The sequence below is a fragment of the Chelonoidis abingdonii genome, chromosome 6 (assembly GCF_003597395.2).
Source record: "Chelonoidis abingdonii isolate Lonesome George chromosome 6, CheloAbing_2.0, whole genome shotgun sequence".
In the NCBI taxonomy this organism is placed as follows: Eukaryota; Metazoa; Chordata; order Testudines; family Testudinidae; genus Chelonoidis; species Chelonoidis abingdonii.
This window is the reverse complement of record NC_133774.1, coordinates 81,938,179-81,954,260: the sequence shown is the minus strand read 5'-3', so window position 1 is coordinate 81,954,260 and position 16,082 is coordinate 81,938,179. Positions and strand designations below refer to the sequence as shown.

At 42.0% G+C, this 16,082-nt stretch overlaps 1 protein-coding gene across 3 annotated transcripts in view; it reads left to right on the top strand.

Annotated features, from left to right (window-relative positions):
* Nucleotides 1–10,051: 10,051 nt before the first annotated feature.
* Nucleotides 10,052–16,082, top strand: part of MARCHF3 (membrane associated ring-CH-type finger 3) — a 127,091-nt gene continuing 121,060 nt past the window's right edge. For 2 of the 3 annotated variants that reach the window (XM_032798558.2, XM_032798559.2), the window contains exon 1: nt 10,056–10,296. The gene's annotated coding sequence lies outside the window, so the exon portion shown is untranslated. Of the gene's footprint in view, nt 10,297–16,082 lie in introns of all 3 variants that reach the window. The other variant, XM_032798560.2, reaches the window with a different exon arrangement.

The following is a 16,082-nucleotide window of genomic DNA, read 5'->3' as shown; positions in this document are numbered from 1 at the left end:
CATACCAGGGCTTTTTCTTAATTTGTCAGGGGGCACAGAAAACATGATTCTCTAATCGTATTATAGGAATAGTACTTGGATTTAGGGTTAATAGTCTTTTTGGTAGTGTAGACTGGCCCTTATGTTCTCTGACAGAACTAAAATGTCATTTTTTTTCCATCTGTGACTTCACTGTATCTTAATTTAGTGACTGGCAAGCTTCTACTCGTGCATTTTTGCATCACAGAGCAGAGAAGAATAATGTGGGTAGATGGAGCTCCTTACATATATTTAAGGAGGAGGATGAATTGAGAAAGTTAATGTCCTTTACGCTGAACAGTCTATAGTACTAACTGATTAGTATTGGAAAAGTGACTTTTTTCAGTCTATTTAATCAATCTGTCCAAACAAAAAGTAACACAATTACTACATTTCTGTTCTCTTCAGCACTGTTGTATCTGAGCACCTTCCAGAATTAGGAAATTAAACAAGAACCCTGTCTATCAAAAAGGTGGGTCTTCTTCATTCTCAATCCTTAGAAAATTCCAAACAAACAAGGACACACACACACTAAACACCAGGCAGATTTACCAAATTAAGATCAAACATTCACTACAGAATTTCACACTAGTTTTCAGAGTCACAGAACTTCAGAAACCTGTGCCCTCTCTATGGGTCCTGCAGAAAGGTGGGCATCATTAATGAAAGAGGCAAGAATATAATTGAAACTATATTTCAATTAACAAAAACCCACAGTAAAAACATCTACTTAACCCAATTGCATAGGCTTGTTGAGAGAGAATTTTTCAAAACAACTCAGATTAGCCATTTGACATAGAAGGTAACAGAAGGGCTTGTTACCTCATGAGTCTGAGAGTATATCCAGCTGTTGCATCTGTATAACATCCTATCACCCTGGCCTTTGATAAACTACTTCTTCCCCTTTTTATTCTTAGATCCACTTTGCCACTTCCTTGGCCTTGATTGTCAGCTATCTTGCCCCTGACATGACCACTTACAGCTGTGCAAAGCAAGTACAAAGGGTATGGAAAATATGAGCACATCAGAACTTTGCACAGGTGTAAATGATTGCACCAGGACCAAATTAAAGGCATTGTGTCTTAACACACCCCAACACCAACCAACCAAATCCACAACCAGTTTCAACACCCATTGTATCAAAGCACCATTACTGCACTGGATGTTGAAAAACAGATCTGCCCCACCTATAGTCATATTCAACCACGGAGGGGGTGTTCTCAGAAGGGAAGTAATTTCTTTGTATTTGTGCAAGGCCAGGGAGACTTAATAACATTTAGGCTACCCCTTAAAGAAGCATATTGAGAGGGTGCCTTTAAAACATGGGTCTGAATTGCCTCTGTCAGCACACAAGTGCTAATTGGCTCCTTTCCATAATATAGGAAAATTTCACAGAGCCAGAGTTTTTTCCTACTAATTTTTTGTGATAAAATAGCAGCACTGTATAGCGCAGGGGTAGGCAACCTATGGCACGCATGCCAAAGGCGGCATGTGAGCTGATTTTCAGTGGCACTCGCACTGCCCAGGTCCTGGCCACCCGTCTCGAGGGCTCTGCATTTTAATTTAATTTTAAATGAAGCTTCTTAAACATTTTAAAAACCTTATTTACTTTCCATACAACAGTAGTTTAGTTATATATTATAGACTTCTAGAAAGAAACCTTCTAAAAATGTTAAAATGTATTACTGGCACGCAAAGCCATAAATTAGAGTGAATAAATGAAGACTCGGCACACCACTTCTGACAGGTTGCCGACCCCTGGTATAGCGCATTTCATTAGTAGATTCCAAAGCATTTCACAAAGACAGCATTGTTACCCCTATTTTACAGATAGCATAGAGAAGTTAGGAGATTTGCCCTATATCACAAGATTAGTCAGTAGCAGAGCTTGGAATAGTCAACAAGTCATAGCTATCCCTGAGATACCAATATTTCCCCTTGGTTTTATAATGTCTTCTGTGTGGGAAATCTCAGGAGCAAAAGTAAACCTTTCTGATCAGGTCAGAAGATGATGACTTGTCCGTGCCTCATTCATTAACACTGAGGGTGTGGAGTTTTGTTGTTAACTACACATGGTATCTTTCTAATAGCATTCACAGTAAAATACAAAGTAACAAGATTTATAATAGCATTGTTTCCATGGATCACAAATTAAATTCTTATCTTGGGGCTAACTTGTACTACGAGATGGAAGCTTCACAATGGTCAACCAGATGGACTTCCTAAAATAGAATCAATCTAGCCTAATAAGAGGTTGCCTCTCTCCAACCCTTCCTCCTAGGCAGGATCAGAGCTGATTCTGCATTCCTTGTGCTTTCCCATACTAAATTTCTGTTAATAAAGTCATAGACTTTAAGGTCAGAAGGAACCATTATGGTCATCTAGTCTGACCTCCTGCACAATGCAGGCCACAGAATCTCAGCCACCCATTCCTATATCAAACTTATGTCTGAGCCACTGAAGTCCTGAAATCAAGGTTTAAAGATTTCAAGGTGCAGAGAATCTTCCAGCAAGTGACCCCCCATACCCCACACTGCAGAGGAAGGCGAAATATCCACAGGGCCTCTGCCAATCTGCCCTGGAGGAAAATTCTTTCCTAGCCCCAAATATGGCAATCAGCTAAACCCTGAGCATGTGGACAAGACTCACCAGCCAGACACCCAGGAAAGTATTCTCTGTACTAACTCAGATCCTACCCCATCTAACATCCCATCACAGTCCATTGGCCATATTTACCGCTAATAGTTGAAGACCAATTAATTGCCAAAATTAGGCTAGCCATCCCTGATTAGGCATTGACATTCTACTGCTAGTATCACCTATTAGACTGGTATCTACACTACCCTTCCTCCTTATGTCCATTCTCCTACCCACGGCTGTATCCTTTCTTACTTTGTTTTCTTCCTTCTCAACGTTAAAATCCAGAGTGGAGATTACCTGGACATCTCCCCCCAATTCCTAGTTTAAAGCTCTCTTAATCAGTTATGCCAGCCTCCATCATAGAAGTCTATTTCCTTCCCTACTCAGTTGAAACCCATCCTGAGAGAACAGTCCTCTGTCCATTAATGCCTCCCAGTGGCCATACATCCCAAAGCCCTCCTTATAGCACCACTGCCTGAGCCATCTGTTGATCATCATAATCTTGTCACACCTTCTCTAGGAACAGGCAGAATCCCACTGAATATCACCTGAGCCTCAGTTTCCTTAAGCGTCTTCCCCAGCCTGGCATAGTTTCCGTTGGTATGTTCCAGTGAGAATATAGCCATTATCATTTGTTCCCACATGAAAGACAATCAGCGTATTCTTTCCCACTCCCGTTAGGATCCTCTTCAGCCTCAGATCCACATCTCATATCTTAGCACACAGCACACTCGTCTGTTCTCTGGATCAGCTCTGCTTACAGGCCTGTCTATTTTTCTCAATAAGGAGACCCCAATCATATAGACCTGCCTTTTTCTAGTGACTGTGCGATTCTCCGGTCTATCCCCTGTTCCCTCTGGCTGCAAGTCGTCTCGATTCCTATTCACCCTTGTAATCCTCTGCAACCCATCCCTCCTGGGGTTCATATTTGGTGGTGTTATCTCCACTGACTCTTCCCCTCTTCCTATAGGACTAGCTGCTCTTCTCTTCTTCCTTGCTCTCTCACCTTCAGCGACCACCTGCTGTGCCGCTTCTTCATTTTCCAATGCTGCAGACCTGTTTCTGAGCTCTATTTCTCCTTCACTGGCCCGTCTTTTCCTCTGCTTGGTTCTCTTAGTCACATGCTTCCACTGTCCACTTTCCTCACCCAGCAGTCTCCCCTCAGAGTTCTTTGGTCCTGTTTCCATCTGCCAGTCTGAGCTTTTCCCTTCAGCCGCCTCATGTCTTTGCTCCATCATCTGCTCTAGCCCCCTTCTAAACTCAGCCGGAGTTTCCACCTGCATCTCCAGTCCTCTTATCTTTTCTTCCAGCAGCTCTATCAGGCGGCAAAACCCTTCTCAGGTACCCCCTCCAGGATCACGTACATGCTGCAGCTTCCACATCCAGTCATCCTCATTGTGTCTTCCACTGCTTGGGTCACTACTACTGCTGCCTCTGTATCTGTCATAGGCCTCCCATCTAAATCCTGTAAATCTGGGAAACAAAACAAACCACACCACCCACAGCAAAACAAACCCCCAATGAGCACCAAAACACTGCTAGAACACCACACTCCCTTCACTAGCTTGTCTATTCCTCTGCCTGCCTCTCGGTCTTCCCCCCCAAACACCCCTTGCAAACTCCCACTCAAACTCCCCTGTTTACAGCTGTTTGCTGGCTCCTGTGCTGCTGCCGCCTGACTGGCTAGCTACCTTTATAGGACCCCTAGTCAGAGAAGGCCTGCCCCCTAATCAGCTTCTCTCCCAGCACACTGCCCCTTCCAGCCTCTACACATACAAATACAACTACAAATAGCTACAGATATCTTTTCCTCCAACAGAAGTCCCACTCAAGCTCCCCTTTTTACAGCTCTGTTTGATGGCTCCTGTGCTGCTGCAGCTGTCTGTCTGTTGACGTAAATAGGAGTGTTGGGGATGCAAGGAACGGGGGTTTGAGCACGCAGACCTCCTAGATTTGAGAGAGGTAGATTTCCCTGCTGACTAATGAAAAAGAGTACTTTCATCTATTTATTTTGGAAAAAACCTCTCCTTTCAAAGACTTTATTTTATGTATGAGATATAATGCTAAACACTCGACATTTACCTGATAAAACATGACTGCTCTCCCTATTTTCACCAAAAAGAACAGGAGTACTTGTGGCACAGATACAGACTAACACGGCTGCTACTCTGAAACCTATTTTCACCCTGAGACTCAGGGCTGGTCTACACTGGGGAGGGTAATCGATCTAAGATATGCAACTTCAGGTACGTGAATAGCGTAGCTGAAGTCGAAGTATCTTAGATTGATTTACCTCAGGCCCTCATGGCGCGGGATCGACGTCTGCGGCTCCCCGTGTCAACTCCGCTACCGCCACTCGCTCTGGTGCATGTTCGGGGATCAATATATCGCATCTAGATGAGACGCAATATATCAATCCCCAAAAAATCGATCGCTACTCGCTGATACGGCGGGTAGTCTGGATGTACCCTCAATCTTACCAGAGAAAGGAACATAAGAACGGCCATACTGGGTCAGACCAATGGTCCATCTAACCCAGTATCCTGGCTTCTGACAGTGGCCAATGCCAGGTGCATCAGAGGGAAGGAACAGAACAGGTAATCAAGTGATTAATCCCCAGAAGCCCATTCCCAGCTTCTGGCAAACAGAGGCCAGGGACACTTCAGAGCATGGTTTTGCATCCCTTGCCATCCTGGCTAATAGGTATTGATGGACCTATCCTCCATGAATTTATCTAGTTCTTTTTTGAACCCTGTTGTAGTCTTGGCCTTCACAACATCTTCTGGCAAAGAGTTCCACAGGTGGACTGTGTGTTGCAAGAAAAAATACTTCCTTTTATTTGTTTTAAATCTCCTGCCTATTAATTTCATTTGTTGGCTCCTAGTTCTTGTGTTAGGAGAAGGAGTAAATAACACTTCCTTATTTACTTTCTCCACAGCAGTCACGATTTTCTAGACCTCTATCATATTCCACCCCCCTTAGTTGTTTTTTTTCCCAAGCTGAAAAGTCCCAATCTTATTAATCTCTCCTGTGAGGAAAAAAAAACCCTCTTCACCCTTGTCTGCCTGTATAGGCATGAAGACTGAGGTACATTTCAAATTAGAGAGTGAGGGCAGGCACAGGAGAAATAGCAGAATTAAAGTTCTTTCCACCACAGGAAACACTACAGGACAAGGTGACTGAGCAACAACAAATGGCGGTCAGGTCGTATCAGACTGGGAAAAGCTACGTCTCTGATGTTACTCATCATGGGGACAATGGAAAGAACTGCATATGAAAACACAGAATTACTTGTATGTTTTAAGAAATAGCTCACACAAAAACGTTTCAGTGTCATCTTCTGTCTCCCTGTTATCACCGGTTCTAGGAACACCAGGTGTGAAATCCTGGTCCCAGTGGCAAAACTCCCATTGACTTCAGAGCTGCCAGAATGTGTGTCAGATGTAGAATTTTTAAATGTCTTGACTTGCTGTGGGTTTGTTGTTGGTGGGTTTGTTGGTTTTTTGGGGGGGGGTTGGGGGGAATTAATTAGTGATAGTCTAGCTTGTGATAGCACTAACAGGGCCTCCTCTCCCTCCATTTTAGGACTTGTCACAATGAAAGAGAAAAAGGAACAATACTGGAAATATTGCATGGCAACTTGTACTATTTATTCTGGATTTATGTACAGCATATGACATCTCGTAAACATACTAAGCTCCCAGCAAATGCATGCAGTAATCCACCATGATGTTTGTTAAAGAATAACTTTAAAATTAGAAGGCATATGCTCCTGCTGAAGCTAAATTTAAGCAAATTTGTGAAAATTTGCAGGGCTACTTTTTTTGGCAGAGGATATTGGCAAGAAGGCATCTGCTCTGATATTCCTCAACAATGTGTATTGTACAATAGCACAGTAGACATATCTAGTAACGTATTTGCCACTTATACCCAAGTTTTAAAAAAAACAAAATAACAAAAACAAAACCCAAACTACAACTCCCTCCTTCCTCCCGCTCCCATACCTATAACTAACAAATATGTGCCATTTTTTCATCATGCTCATTTGCTTGAATCCCTATACCTACCCTTTGTTTGTGTTGTTAGTTTATAAGCCCTGCCAGGCAGGGATTGCCTCCTTTCTGTGTTTGTGCTGGATGTTGCACAATGTGACTCCAATCCTAATTGTGGCCTTTAGGCTCAAACAAAAACATAGCCCAGAGATTAGGGCACTCATCTGAGAGGTAATATATCCCTCTTCAAATTCCTTCTCCTCATCAGGTAAAGGAGGATTTTAAGCAAGGGCTCCCACATCCCAGTAAGAATCCTAACCACTAGGGCACCTGCTCTCTACCCCTAAACTGTTTTTTGTGGAATTAGGCATTCTCTGAGCACACCTACCGGATCAGGCCCCACAGGCGAATTAGGTGGAGCAATGCCTGTCTTCCCCCTGTTCAGGAACTGCACTGGAGATTAGACTGGATAGAGGTGTCTAGATGTCTAGCGCAAGGCTGCAATGCACGTACCCAGAGGCAGAAACATAAGCACAGGGAACTTTCACTGCAAAAATTTAGGCCGTTTATTACCTACAGGGTTTGGCAGCAGCTAAGTAACAGTTTTGTGAATACCAGTTGTGCCTAAATCTTGGATTTATGGACCTAAGACCCTCTGTGAATTTAGCCCAATGTGACTACAGATGTGAGTAAGGTAACCCCAGCTGTAAATGCTTAGAGGATTGGGGCTTAAGTGTCTCCTTGACTCTCCCAGAGCAACAGTTTCTACACATCTTTATTCAAAAAAATACAACAGTAGTCTACAGATGCTGTAGTTACACTAGTGTGAGGCTATAATTCCTGGACCATTATTAAAGTGTTGGAGGTTTCTTTAAGGGCACAGTGCTGAATTTAGGATTGAGGTACAGGCTAGCTTCAGGAATCAAATGCTTTAAAAACCCACACCAATATATATCAAAACCTAAGCTTCAATCCTGCAAGCTGAGACACAAGTGCCTTTTCAGTAGGACTCCATGAGGGTGAAAGTATTTGCTGATATAGATCAGATTGCAGGATCAGGTCCTAGAAGTGATTTTTACTAAGGTCCTGTCCTGTCAAGTACATGCTTAATTTTACTCAGACAGTACTCCTGTGAAGCCAAATGGGACTGCTCAGATGAGCAGAGTTAGGCAGGTGTGTAAGTTTGGGGTCTAAATGTATCTATTTTTTCAAGTATATTAGTTATTTGTATTACTATATTCCTAGGAATGCGAGCAATGGACCAGAGCCTCATTGTGTTAGGTACTGTACAAAAACAGAACACTGAGACAGTCCTTGCCCTGAAGAACTTACAATCTAAAGAACTGGCACCTTTGCTGCCCACAATTTCACATGTGAGAGCATTCATGCCATGGGGGTTATTAAAAAGCCTAGTACTAAACAATACACCGAGAGGCAGAGATTGTTTTTTGTCAGTGGAAAAACAAAAAGCAAAACCCAGCAATTAAAACAAACATCTGCAGCAACACTGGTAACTAATTCATTTTTGTTTTCAGTATTCTTGTGTGTGTATAAAAGGAACAGAACAAACATGTTAAAAACCATACATTAATGACCAAGCTTGTATATTAGGTGGGCACATCTGCTTAAGGCCTTAGAATTGTAGATATTTCTTTGAGAAAATTCACTGCTGGCATAAGCAGGGACAACTCCAATGAAGTCAATGGATGGACAGACATGATCAGCAGTGATGAATTTGGTCCAATAAGCAGTCTCTTTATGAGGGATGGAATCAGAGGTACCCGTGACTGTGGTTTTTTAAATGTAATTTTAACATGTTGCAGTTCTCATTAACTTCAGCGGGAGTTACATGTGCACAAAGGATCCACCAATCTCTAGGTGTGCTTTCCTCTACAATTGTTGAGAGCATGCTTTTGTTTGGTGACTTTTCTAGCAGGGAAACTGCTACAGGGGTTCAGTGTGTCCAACATACTGATAATGTCTTAGATAATTGTTCACTTATGTTCAAAGTTAAACATTTCATTAGTCAATTTAGTAGTTAACTTTATGTCCAAAGTTGGACACAGCCAGAATGTTAGCAAATAAAGATTAATGCTTTCTCCATGCAATTGTTTCTCTTCTCTCCTAACCCTTCCTTCATCCCAGCTTCTGATGAATGAGGTTGCTTTGATTACAATTTGTGTTATAAATTAGCACTTTGAAAATGAAAAGGCTTCATTACAAACATGAATTCATTAGTCTTCATAACACACCGGGTGAGGAGTTATTCCTGCTGGCCAGACCTGGAAATGTTAAGTGACTTGTGACTGCAGGTGTTCCTAGATCCCAGTTTATCCCTCCCCAGGCACTCCTCCTCTTCCTAGCCCTCTGGAGAATATTTATAGGAGCAATTCCACTGTGAAATTTAACACTATAAAAACAATACCTTCTTACTTAACAGATGTGCTTTCCTTAGTGTATTTAGTTATCTCTGTAACACAACTTTGTATTACTTTATTACTCTTAATGCTGCAGAACCACACAGAAAAAGTGGAGTAAACTGGATTCTCTTCTTTCTTGTGCATCATGCACAAAACTGTTTACTAGAGGCCAATTAGTTTGAATTCAGTGGAACTGCACAGATGAAACTTTAGGGCATAATTTAACTAGCAGAAGCTTTATTGCAAGTGATGATGCAATAAAAGAAAAAAACCCAAATTGACTCTCAGAGGCCAGGCTGAGTTAAAGAAAAATATTCACTTGTTTTTACTGCAAGACTGGGTATTGAGAGACAATGACTGCAGAACCCCAGGGCACAATTTGCACAGTTGCATTACAGAACAGAACTGCATTACCAAGCTCGTTTCCTTGCACAGGTGTAAGAGATCAATCTCTTTAAAATGCATTTACATCCTCTTCCCACCCACCCCGCTTTGTGTTACGTATTTCTTTTGTTTCTTTACAGAATAACCTGATGGCCCTTTATGTCTTGCTTTTCCTTGCACATCTTTGCAACTAAACCCGCTAGCCAAACCAGCCCCTGAAAGGCTACACAATTGTGTACATAATACATTGATCTGTTTACATGCCTGGCCCTTTTATTGCTTGCTCGGCGGAGATGGAGATGCTGCAGCAGCAGGTCCTTTCAAGGCAGGGTTTGGTTTTCTGCCTTCTGGAGGCTTTAACCTGACGACTTGTCTCGGATGCGCCTCCGCTCGCTGGCCACCAGGGGTCCCAGACACGCGCTGCTTCCCAGCCGCTCTTTGTCCTGCTGCTTCCCCCGCGAGCCCGCCTCCCCATCCCGTTCGGAGCCCGCGGCTGGAGCTGGGGGAGGGAGGCGGCGGTCGCTGCCCACTAGTACAAGTGGCTGCCAGTCAGGAAGCAGAGCCACGCCCCCGGCTCGCTCCCCTGCCTCGCCGGCCGGGCGGCTCCAGCCCCCGCTGCTGTTCCACCTCGCTCGCTTAGCAGGTCAATGAATTGCCAGAGGCTTGAGGCTGAAGGAGCTAGAGGAGCCCGGCCCTGGAGCCATCCTCGAATCTCTGTCTAGCAAACATGCGCCTCTGCACTTTCTCTGATTCCCCAGCCAGGAACGTAGCTGCTTGAGAAGTTGGAAAAACCGGGAGGACTCACAGGGGCGTGTAAAGCAATCCGCAGCTACAAAAGGAGGGTGAGTGTGCACGGTGTGCAGTGAGCTCTGCTCCCACCTAGGCTGAGTTCTCGGTGGGCATGAAGTGTGTGCGTCTGTCCCTCGGGGTATAGGCTCTGTGAGCTCAAAATCCAAGAGGATGGTAGAACTCGCCCCTGTAAAAGGTGGCCCCCACTGAAACTTGGTGGGCAATACAAGCTGAAATATTTTTTTGAAATACTAATGCGTGAAAATGTCTGTTGGAGGTCTCTCTTTAAATGAGCCATCTCTAAACCAACAATTACCTGTCTGTTTTCTTGGCTGCCCCTTTGCCCACGGGTAACTCAAAACAATGTAGTTCATATTCCAAGCCACAAGCAATGACTATATGGAGTACACTGGATTTTGATAAATAATAATGTAAATAAAGTCACAGCATGAAAATGAAGCTAATAACTTCTGTACAGATAATTATGTTTAATGTGGATTTTTAGCAGAGAGTTATGTGTAGTAGGGACACATCCAAATACGTTAGACCAGGTAGGATTCTCGAGTGACAGTCTAGTCTCCTAGGGAATTATTACAGTTTGCCTTTTGTAACTTACAATTTAAGAAAGCAACAACAATCAAGGAAACTATTTAAACACACAACTGTGAAATAAACACATATATATTATAGCCACACACTACATATACATATGTATCCACACAAAACATGTACACACAACCATATGCTACTAACACAATTTATATATTTGTCATTGAAATGTACAAATAAAACTCATAATATTGCAACATTTGAAGTTGCAACACAAAATAAAAGCTACAGCGCTCAAGGTTTAGTCTCATACTGCATCCCTAACTCATACTTGTGTATTTTTCTACCCCTAGGATAGGGAGAGCTATGAATACAGTTTATGGAAAAAATGTGGCTACAATATTCATACCTTTGTTTTCTGTTTATGATTTTGTGTGGGTCTACAGTATTTCTGTGTTCATATGTGATATTATACATATGCACAGTGGTTGTTTTAGAATTCCTGTATAGTTTCTTATTGACTGCAAGTTTCACTGTTCTTTCTAAATATAGAAATCATTATCTGTATATATGTCTCTGTGCATGAAAATTCGTTTTGTGTACATATCATATTAACTTCACAGGAGCATTATATAATACAAATATGGTTTTTGGTTGTGTGGGCATGAAAATGTGATAGAAAAGTCAGTCTTAACTACCCTTGGACAGAGGGGAAAGGAGAGGCAAGCTAGCAATGTATATTGTGTGTGTTCTTCTCTCTGTGTGTGCAGGCATCTGAGTCTGTCTGAGTCACTCTGTGTCCATGAACTTTACAAGCATTCAGTTCAATACCGTTCAGTGCAAATTCCAGCTGCTGGTTTACAGCCAAGCAGCCAGCCAGCCAGCCCACCTGTTAAAATATAACATGTCCATTCCAGTCAAAGCACTTGGAAAAACAACAAAATAACAATAAGAAATAATGTGTTATCTTAACACAAGGCATGTGTATTAACTTCTGCCTTGATTTACCATAATGAAGTCTTTGAGTATAAGCCAAATTGCATTTTATTAGAGGCTTGAATTAGTGACTGGTCTGTTGTGGGTTTATTTGGGCAGAGAATTGAGAGTCCACATAAATTAAATATAATTTGACATATACACAACTTAATTTTTACTTGGATAAAAATGCTGTATCTATATCAAGATTGATTTCTACTTCTGTTTTTTCATAATATACTGATGTGTAATTTTAATTTTATTACCAGAAAAAATTGCAACAGAAATAAACAAGAGTTTATTAAAGTGACTGTTCCAGCAGCTACAGTTAAGGCTTCTTCAGCAATTCCATTGCAAAACCAATTCTTAACACACTTAAAAATACCCCACATATCTTGAATCTCAGTGTAGCAACACTATGTCCTTTTTTATGACCTAATCTTTATACAGTGGTTTAAAGATGTAAAGAGCTATGTATGTGTTAAATATTGCTGTCTGTGACATTTTAAAAAATAGTTTGATTTAAATTTCAACAAGTTTTAAATGTACCAGTTTAACACTCTCTTGTACTCACCTTTAAAAATGGCTTAGACATTTAAAAAGTTAAGGGAAAATAGTTTGACAAACAGTAACTACAGCACATGCTGAAATCTAACCACTTCAAGAATCTCTAAGCTGTGTAAAGCAAGAGCTATCTAAGGCTATGTGTACACTGCACTTTTGTTGGTAAAACTTTTGTCGGTCAGGGGTGTGAAACCTCCCCCCCCACCTCTGATTGATTGACAAAAGTTTTACCCACAAAAAGCACCGGCGTAGCCAGCACATCTACTGGCCAAGATACTGCTCCTTGTTGCGGGTGGTTTATTTTGTTGGTGGGAGAGTGCTCTCCTGCTTACAAAGAGTGGCTCCACTGTGTACGTTACAGCGGCACAGCTGTGCCGCTCTAAGGTGCGCAGTGGGGGCATAGCCTTACAAGAAGCAAAGTTGTAATATTTTTTTCATGAGGATACTTAAGGCCTAGCTAATGCCCATGGAAGTAAGTAGAAAGACACCCATTCATCAGTGGGCTTTGGATCAGGCTGTTAATACACTTAGAATACCAGAACCCACCTAGTGCTAATCCTGTGAAGAGACTGATATGGACAAATTCCTGCACTTGTGCTGATCCTCACTGATTTCATTGGAACTTTGTGTTGATGCAAGGGGTCTGACTGCACTGAGCTTGTTGCAGGATCGGGGTCTGCCTAATCTAAATGTACTTGTGTGATAAACAGGACTAGTCTTTGAGATGCCATTACATCTCAGTTGGACACTGTAAATAGTATTAGCCATTATACAACTTGTAGTGGCTTGGTGTTCAGAAAGTTGTCCGTTACAGTCTGTCACATAGTTCAAGCAATCCACTGTAACTATTCTTCTCATGCGTCTGATGAAGTGGATATTCACCCACGAAAGCTTATGCTCCAATACATTTGTTAGCCTATAAGGTGCCACAGGACTCTTTGTTGCTTTTTACAGATCCAGACTAACACAGCTACCCCTCTGATACTCTTTTCACGTAAGTGTCTATTTTAGCAAAAGTCAAACTAATATGGATGGATGATAAGAATCTTTAAACTCCCAAGTGATGGACTTCACTGACGTCAATGGAGTAGTATGGAGTTAATTAGGCAATACCCACTTTAACTCCATTAGGGCCCAGTTCTGCAAGATGTGGATTCAAAAATCCATTGACTTTAAGGCCAGAAGGGACCATTGTTATCATCTAGTCTGACCTCCTGCATAACTGAGGGCACAAAGGTTTAATTTCTGCATTGGGCTCATAACTTCTGTTTAAGGTGTGCCCTCACTTGCCTCTCATGTCAGTGGAAATTAAAGGGTGCTCAGAATCACACCTCTCTTTTGCGGGTTTAATACTAAATGAGTATTAAAAATCCACTCTTTCACAGATCTGTCATTCTATCAGAGCTGTTCTGGCATATCATAATTGTGCATATAACTCCCATTAAAGTGTATGAACACAGTCACACTTCTTGTGGGATGTACACTGGAGAGAACCTCCTGCTTCCACCTCAGGAATGAGGACCGAAGCCTGGGACTGCCAGGAAGGGAAAGAAGTGACTCCTGGAACTGGGATAGGAGGACTCCGCTCTTAGAGCACTGTCCCAATCCACAATTCTAAAATGGCACCCAGCTGCCTACCTTTGGTTTTCATGCCAGTCCTTCCACTCTTGTTGAATTCTGCGCATCACTGAGTAGCAGTAAGATTCTGGGGGTCCTTCTGACTTCCCATGGCTGGTACTTTTGGTAATAGGAGGGGAAAACACCTTGGGCCTGATTGTGATCTCACACATGTGTAAAACTGGTAAAAGTCTATGGCGTTACTCCTGATTTACTTCAGGAGAGAGGAGAGTCAGGATCCTTGTATTTCATGGTTTCTGCGACAGATATTGTCACAGCCCCAGCCGTCAACTGGGAAAAGAAAGCTGAAGCTGTAAAATAAAATTGACTATACAATTGTACCTCAAAGCAAACATTTTCTGTAGTGGCCTCTGCTTCTGGGTGCCTAAACCCAGACTCCAATTAAATTCAGTGGTGTGAATGCTCAACACCTTTGAAAATTAGGCTCATGATGTCTCCCATGCGCCACCCTAGTGCATCATGGGAGATGTAGTCCTGCCCAGCTGCTGAGCACATGGGGAGAATGAAGGCATGAGGAACTTGAAACTACAAATCTCATGATGCGCTGCAAGGCTCAGACAGACATAGCAGTTAAAGTTGCTGTGAAACTAAAGGTTTTGTTGCAGGTCAACAAACAACTGAAATGTTTCAATTTGGGACTGTCAAAACAATGAAAACTGTTTTGACATTTCCTACTTGAATTTTTTTTTTTAACTTTTCATTTCACCCAAAATTTCAATATCAAGAAAACAGATGTCAAAATATTGGAATGCCCTATGAAATGGAAATTTCAGGTTTTGATTCTCTCTAGAATTAACATATCAGAGCTGGGGAAAAGAAATTCTCAAGTCTTATGCAAGAAACAGGATATTTTTAAAAATAGTTAGACTGCCACCAACCAAGCCAATATATTTTTATGCTAAATGGCTGCCCTGTTGCACTCATTTGTTCTGATGAATTCAATGGGACTACACAAATACTTAAAGCTAAGCATGTGTTTACATGCTGTGCTGGCTTGAGGCCGTAATCTTTGATGTTGCAGTAGAAAGGGAGATTGGATTGGAACTGAAAAAAAATCAGTGTTTTCAAGTCAATAAATAGATGGCATTATATAATTATAACTGATAATTAACTATGGTTAACTAGCCCAGCGGTTCCCAACGAAGGACTGTGGCGGCGGTTAAGCATCCGCTGAAATGCCGCCAAATTTCGGCGGCATTTCAGCGGTGACGCCTCTTGATGACGCCGCTTGTCGGTGGCAAGCAGTGTCATCGAGAGCCATCGCTGTCGAATTTTGGTGGCATTTCGGTAGATGCGCGACCGCCGGCCAGGACGCGGGCGCATTTAGATGCCCGCGCGGGCACCGCATTGGGGCCTGCTGCACTAGCCCTTTTTCCGTCATGTGTTACTTTACACTTGCATGCATTTAAGTTCAGTAAGAAAAGCGAAGGAGGATTGTGGGAGCTTGTCTGCAGGAGAAGTACAGCAGATGGAAAATTTAATACAAAGAAGGTGAGAAATAACTAATAAAATGTCAGCTGAATTAACAAGATGCATGTGGGTGTGTGCTAGGCTGTAATTCATTGGTACATGTTCTAATTCATATTGTATATACATACGTATATTTTTGTGTGTTCTGGGGCTAACTAGCTGAAAAATATCTAAGAAGCAGCAACAGAACTACATCCTGTCAACTTTTAGAATTAAGGGAGAAAACTCAATGGTAGCAATCCAGATCAATATTCCTCTGCTATACTCACATTCTTTTTCCTGCCTCATAATTTTTGTATCTATTTTTAAAATACGTATGTTTATGAAGTTTGCCATAATGAGTCTCCTGGGTTTACTCTTCTTGGCTGGACCCATCTTTAGAGTAATACATCATCAGATCGCCATTGATATAGTTATATTATATCTAATCTTTGCATGCAAGCAACCATATTTTCAAGTATATATGTCCTTTCTAAAGATGAAATGTATATCTTAGAAAGAAAACTGATGTCAGGAAGGATAGACAGGGGAAAAAGGGAGGAGGTGTTGCCTTATATATTAAAAATGTACACACTTGGACTGAGGTGGTGATGGACATAGGAGACGGAAGTGTTGAGAGTCTCTGGGTTAGGATAAAAGGGTA